Source organism: Triticum aestivum, chromosome 2A, assembly GCF_018294505.1.
Source record: "Triticum aestivum cultivar Chinese Spring chromosome 2A, IWGSC CS RefSeq v2.1, whole genome shotgun sequence".
Taxonomy (NCBI): Eukaryota; Viridiplantae; Streptophyta; class Magnoliopsida; order Poales; family Poaceae; genus Triticum; species Triticum aestivum.
In genome coordinates this window covers 127,400,407-127,407,894 of record NC_057797.1, presented here as the reverse complement: position 1 = coordinate 127,407,894, position 7,488 = coordinate 127,400,407, and positions in this window count along the sequence as shown.

Here is a 7,488-nt window from a genome sequence, read left to right as displayed (position 1 = left end):
CGAAGGCGGCGGCAGGCGCCGCGAGCCAGGGAGGGCCTGTCTTGGGCTCGGCGGGCCAGCGACGGGGGAGGCGGCCGGGCGAATGGCGAGGCGACACGTGGCAGCGGCGGCGGCAGGATCTTGTCCGGTGGTGGGCGGACACGTCCGGCCGCGCAGAGGTGAGGGGAGCTAGGGTTAGGGTGGTTTGATCCGGGATTTTCGAGGGGAGTTGCCTTTTTATAGGTAGAGGGAGCTAGGAGGCTCCAAATTGAGCACGGTTTGTGGACACACGATCGTGATTGAACGACCGAGATGATGGAGGGGGTTTAGGTGGGTTTTGGGCCACTTTGGAGAGGTGTTGGGCTGCAACACACACGAGGCCTTTACGGCTCCTCGGTTAACCGTTGGAGCATCAAACGAAATCCAAATGGCACGAAACTTGACAAGCGGTCTTCCGGTGGTAAACCAAGGCCGCTTGGCAAGTCTCGGTCCAATCCGAAAACGTTTAACACCTGCACACGAAAAGAGGTAAAAGGGAACACCGGAGGACATAGAAGCGCCGGAAAGCAAAATGGACAACAGGGAAAATGCTCGGATGCATGAGACGAACACGTATGCAAATGCGATGCACATGATGACATGATATGAGATGCGTGACAAAGACAAAAGCAACACAAAGAAAAAACCCAACAACAAGGAAATATCATAACTTAGTTCCGGAAATGGCAAGAGTTGGAATACAAATATGGCAGGTTACATACGGGGTGTTACAACACTCCACCACTACAAAAGGATCCCGTCCCGAGATCTAGGACTGGAAAAACTCCGGGTATTCTAAACGGGGGTGGTCCTCACGTTCCTAGGTGGCTTCACGGTCGGAATGATGTGACCACTTCACTCTTAGGAATTTGATAGACTTGTTGAGAGTCTAGCGCTCAGTTTCTTCAAGAATAGCAACGGGATGCTCATGATAAGACAGGTCTTCTTGGAGATCAATCTCTTGAAAGTTGATGGTGCGGTCAGGAGTCTTGAAACACTTGCGGAGTTGAGACACGTGAAACACATCGTGCACATTTGCAAAGTTGGATGGAAGCTCAAGTTGATAGGCGAGATCGCCTCTTTTGCCAATGATCTTGAAAGGACCCACGTATCTAGGGGCAAGCTTCCCTTTGATACAGAAGCGACGAGTACCTTTCATTGGAGAGACGCGGAGGTAGACATGGTCTCCAATCTTGAAAGCCAAGTCACGATGCTTGCTATCATAGTAACTCTTCTGGCGCGATTGCGCGGCTTTGAGATTTTCACGAATGACTTTGCACATTTCATCGGCCTCTGTGATCAAGTCATTGCCAAGAAGTTGGCGTTCACTAGTCTCTGACCAGTTAAGAGGAGTACGACACTTCCTGCCATAGAGAATCTCGAATGGGGCCTTGCCCGAACTCGCTTGGAAGTTGTTGTTGTAGGAGAACTCGGCATATGGAAGACAATCTTCCCACTTCATACCGAAAGAAATAACACATGCCCTGAGCATATCTTCAAGAATTTGATTGACTCACTCGACTTGGCCACTAGTTTGAGGATGAAAGGCTATGTTGAAGCAAATGTTGGTGCCCATGGCCTTCTGGAAAGAATCCAGAACTTAGATGTGAAGATGCTCCCACGATCTGAAGATATCAACTGTGGAATTCCGTGCCGTGTAGAGAGACATTCCTGGAGGTATATAGCTCTGCCAACTGAGCTATTGTGATAGATTCTTTGATAGGCAGAAAATGAACCATCTTTGGTGAGCTTGTCGATGACAATGAAGATAGCATCATTGCTACGCTTGGACTTGGGAAATCCAGTCACGAAGTCCATCTCAATATGATCAAACTTCCATTCTGGAATGGCAAGAGGTTGGAGGAGACATGCTGGTTGTTGGTGTTCTGCTTTCACTCTTCTGCAGACATCACATTCATTCACGAACTAAGCAATCTCGCGCTTCATTCGAGTCCACCAATATGACTGCTTGAGGTCATGGTACATCTTTGTACTTCCAGGGTGAATAGAGAGGAGTGAATTGTTAGCCTCATTCATAATGACTTTACAAAGGTCAGCTTTAGGAACCACAATGCGAGCCTCGTTCATAATGACCTTCTTCACCATAGCATCAAGAAGTTGAGCCTCATGAATCTGATCTTCCAAAGTAGGAGAGACTTGGAGGTTGGCGAGGAATCCTCGAGGAACAACTTAGAGTTTGAGTTTGCGGAAAGCTTCACAAAGCTCTGGTTGGTAGGGCTTGATAATCATACTATTGTAGTAAGCCTTCCTGCTCAATGCGTTAGCAATTACATTGGCCTTGCCTGGAGTGTATTCAATACTCGGATTATACTCTTGAATCATTTCGACCAAACGAGTTTGCCTGAGGTTGAGGTTGGGTTGAGTGAAGATGTACTTGAGGCTCTTCTGATCAGTGAAGATGTCCACTTTTCTTCCCAACAAGAGATGTCTCCATGTTAAAAGAGCATGGATAACTGCCGCCAACTCGAGGTCATGAGTGGGGTAGTTCTTTTCGTTGGGCTTCAACTGGCGAGAGGTATAGGCCACAACTTTCTTCTCTTGCATCAACACTGCACCGAGACATTGAAGGGAAGCATCATAGAAGACCTCGAACGGTTTGGATTCATCAGGAGGAGTCTGAACTGGAGCAGTGACTAACTTCTCTTTAAGGGTGTTGAAAGCGATGTCACATTCAGGCGACCAGACATACTTCACATGCTTCTAGAGAAGGTTGGAAAGAGGCTTCGCGATCTTAGAGAAGTTCTCAATGAACCTTCGACAATAGCTTGGGAGCCTAAGGAAGCTGCGGAGTTGCTTCACATTCTGAGGCGGTTCCCAATTCACAATTGCAGACACCTTCTCAGGATTCACAGCTACGCCCTTGGCGGAGATGATATTCCCAAGGTAGAGAACCTCATCGAGCCAAAACTCGCACTTTGAAAACTTCGCATAGAACTGATGTTCTCTGAGTTTATCCCGCACCAATCTCAAGTGCTTGGCATGATCCTCCTTGTTCTTGGAAAAGACCAAAATGTCATCGAGGTAGACCAAGACGAAGTCATTTGTGTAGGGGTTGAAGATGAAGTTCATCATGCGAGAGAATGTTGGCGGAGTATTGACAAGGCCGAAAGACATGACAATGTATTCATATGAACCATAGCTTGTTCTGAATGCAATCTTGGGGTTATCTTCTTCACGAATGCGAATCTGATGATAGCCCATATGGAGGTCAATCTTGGAGAATACTTGAGCACCTTTTAGTTGTTCGAAAAGCTCATTGATGTTGGGAAGTGGGTACTTGTTCTTTATTGTCTTCTTGTTGAATGTATGGTAGTCGACACAAAGTCGGTCCGTTCCATCCTTCTTATTGACAAAAAGAACACCACAACCCCATGGAGAAGAACTTGGTCGGATGAGACCCATACGCTCTTGAATATCGAGTTGTTTCTTCAGCTCCTTCAACTCTTCAGGTCCAAGCTTGTAAGGACATTTGCAAACAGGTTCCGTGCCAGGCTCAAGATCGATGACAAATTCAACTGGCTGGTGCGGAGGCATTCCTGGAAGCTCTTCTGGAAAGACGTCTTGATATTCACAAACGACTGGAATCTGAGATATGGCATCCAATTCGCCCTTCTCATTGAGAGAAAACAGTCGAATTGTATCTTCACGAGCGGCAAAGATGATTACATCGTCAGACGAATGTGTCAATTGAATCTGCCTGGCAGCACAATCAAGCTGAGCCTTGTGCTTAGAAAGCCAGTCCATTCCGAGAATAAGATCAATATCCGAGTTACCAAGGACCATTGGAGAAGAGAGAAACTTATAGTCGCCCAACGTGATAGAAACATCTAGAACCACCAAACTGGCACTCAACCGTTTACCCAGAGAAACGATATCCATTGATTTGCCCAAATGAGAAGAAGCGAATTCATTCTTGGCAAAAAATGGTTTTGACATGAAACAATGTGATGCACCAGTATCAAAAAGAACTTTTGCAGGAATATCGTTAACAGGAAGGTTACCCATTATCACATCTGACAAGTCCTCTGCCTAAGCTGCGTTCAACAAGTTGACCTTGGCATGCTTGGGATTATGCTTGACCACTATGGTGCTAGCAGATCTCACAGGAAGAGGAGGAGCAAGACGCCTCTGATTGAAGCATTTGTTGGCATAGTGACCCTTCTGTTGACACTTGTTGCACGTGACCTCTGAAAGTGGACGGTGATATGGAGCACTTGATCTTGGAGGTTGAGACGAAGTCTTGTTCTGAAAGCCTGGGTTGGGTGAGTGGGAAGATCCATTGCCACCTTTTCTCTTCTGCTGATAAGGCTGATGGAACGGAGGAGGAGGAGGCAACCAATACTTTTGCTGCTTAGTTACCACTTGAGTTGAGGAAGAAGGAGTTGCATCCCTGACTCGTTTCTTGGAAGCATCGCACTTGAGCTGAGCAGTCTCTTGTTTCAGTGCCATATTGTAGAACTCATCGTACTTCTTCGGCTCAAAAAGCACAAGAGCTAGTTGAAGATCTTCTTTGAGGCCACCTCTGAACTGATAAATCATGCTCTTCTCGTCCGGGACGTCTTGCTTAGCGAAACGAGCGAGCTTCCGGAACATGATGTTATACTGGTAAACAGACAAGCTGCCTTGCTTCAGGTTGCGGAACTCCTCACGCTTGCTCTCAACAACACTCTGAGGAATGTGGTGAGCTTTGAAGTCTTGACGGAATTCATCGCAGGTAATCACACGACCTCCTCTGGAATCTTTGTATTGCTGATACCATTCTGCAGCTTGGTCCTTGAGTTAGAACGAGGCAAACTTGACAAAGTCCTCAGGCCTGACATTGCTGCACCCGAAATGCTTGCAGATATCCACGAGCCAATCATCAGCGTCTGTTGCCTCGACACAGTTACTAAAGGTCTTTGGCTGGTTGGCGAGGAACTGGTTGAGTGTAGCAAATTGATTCTGATTGTTGCCATGGCCTTGATTTCCTTGGTTGCGCTCTTACAAGAGTTGCATAAGCATCTGCGTGTTGGCATTGGTAGCGGCCATCACAGCTTGCAATGCCTCTGGAGGTGGAGGTGGTGGCCGCGGTTCAGGATTCTGACGCGTTGGAGGAGCCATCCTGAAGAGGGTGACATCCGTTAGCATCTTGACAGACATATATTCAAGCTGAATCAAATGGATCGAAATTGCAACATATAGTCTCAACATTCGAACAAGAATGAACGAATGCAAACTGTCATGGAGTTGACACGACAGATGTCCTAGAGCAAGGACTTAGTCATAGGGCCAACGCACTAGGAAGCTTAAAGGGGTTGATCGGGACAAAGGACACACAAGAGAGTTTATATACTAGTTCGGCCCCTTACGATGAAGGTAAAAGCCTATGTCTAGTTGGGATTGGTATTGCTGAGGTTTCGACTTCCAAGAGGCTCAACTCGCCGGCTTGGTTATCGACTTGGTTGTTTCTTGCCCTAAACCGCCACTGGGTCGTCCCCTTATATACACGGGTTGACGCCTAGTGGCCTACAGAGTCCCGTCCGGCTCATAATCGTGTCCGGCTCGGTGACCTTCTTTACATGCATTTTTGTACAAGTATTTCCTTACATACGGTGGTTTATTATATCAGGCCTTAAGCCGGCCCTAGGCCTTTGGGCCTTCTATAAGGCTTAATAAACTACAGTCTTCAAATGTTTACTGGGCTTCTTGCGTAACCCGCCATTGAAGCTGAACCGGCCCCTCCTGGGCGGGTCTCAACTGATGGTAATATCCCCAACATTAGGCCCCAGGTTGACTTTGAACTTTGTTCTTTGTCAATCTTCCATACTTAGCCAAAAAATCCATCTTCGTATCTTTACTGAAATTTCCTTGTAACCCGCCATGACGTCATCGCCGGATTTTTCAGAAACCTGCTACCACATCATCTTTTAACGGATCTTTATCTTTAATGCCTTTCCGAAAATCGAGGCACCTGGGTAACAGGATAACCATGTTTTGGTCTCCTTGTTTCTCGCGCCCACTTATCAGTCTTTTCCTTATAAATAGGCACGACCTAGGTCTTTTCCATTCTCCCCCTTCGGTCGTCTTCTTCCTCTCGCTGCTTCTCTGCCGCTCGAGCTCTGCCGCCGCCACCGCAGATCTTGTCTTCATCGACTCAGGCTGCCGCATCAACCTGATTCAACCCGAAGAAAACGCAACGAACCTCCGCTGCAACTCTGCATCTGTAAGTCTCTTTCTTCATCAACATCAGATCCGCATTAGGACCTTTGAGTTCCTTGGTGTTCTTCACTGTTCGTCATGAACTCTTCATAGATTTCATTACCATCACCATTTATTGATCTTTGGATAGTATAAAACCGATGCGGTAGTTATTTCACACCCACTTCAAATGCAAACAAATTCTTTTTCCTATTCAGAGGCTTTGTTTAGAACTGACGAACTTGCATGTATTATATATTTAGTTCTATAATATTTTTCTTTTCAGAACAACCATTTGATCCAAAATAATAATGATAACTTGATGAAACTTGTTTATGGCAACACTTAGCTGTAGTTTCTTTCTGAGAAAGTCCATAGTCATGGCGGCTTATCTCTTTGGCTTCCTTTTCTTTATATGTCATTAGCCCTTAGTTAAGCCTCCATTGCTTGTTTTACATCTTCCACTTTTGACTGTTAACCTGACCGTAAACTGAACCGACACGTTATTTCTTTTTCAGTTTCTTGCACGTCATGCCGTCAAAGACACCCACTGTCTATAACTGGGTCCCCTCATCCATAACTGAGGAACGGTTAAAAGACTACTTCATCGTTGGGTTTCTGCCTTCAAAAAATTTCATGTCTTATCGTGCTCCTAACCCGGAGGAAGAACGCCCTGATAACCCACAAGTATACGGGATCAATTGTAGCCTGTTTCGATAAGTAAGAGTGTCGAACCCAACGAGGAGCTAAAGGTAGAACAAATATTCCCTCAAGTTCTATCGACCACCGATACAACTCTACGCACGCTTGACGTTCGCTTTACCTAGAACAAGTATGAAACTAGAAGTACTTTGTAGGTGTTTTTGGGTAAGCTTGCAAGAAAGTAAAGAACACGAAAATAAAAGCTAGGGGCTGTTTAGATAAAGACACAACTAAATTAGTTTTAGTAGAGAGATTTTGTCAACAAGAAGGTTATTTGTCCCTAGGCAATCGATAACTAGACCGGTAATCATTATTGCAATTTTATTTGAGGGAGAGGCATAAGCTAACATACTTTCTCTACTTGGATCATATGCACTTATGATTGGAACTCTAGCAAGCATCCACAACTACTAAAGATTCATTAAGGTAAAACCCAACCATAGCATTAAAGCATCAAGTCCCCTTTATCCCGTACGCAAACAACCTACTTACTCGGGTCTGTGCTTCTGTCGCTCACGCCACCCACCATAAGCAAATCATGAACATATTGCAAACCCTACATTGGTAATC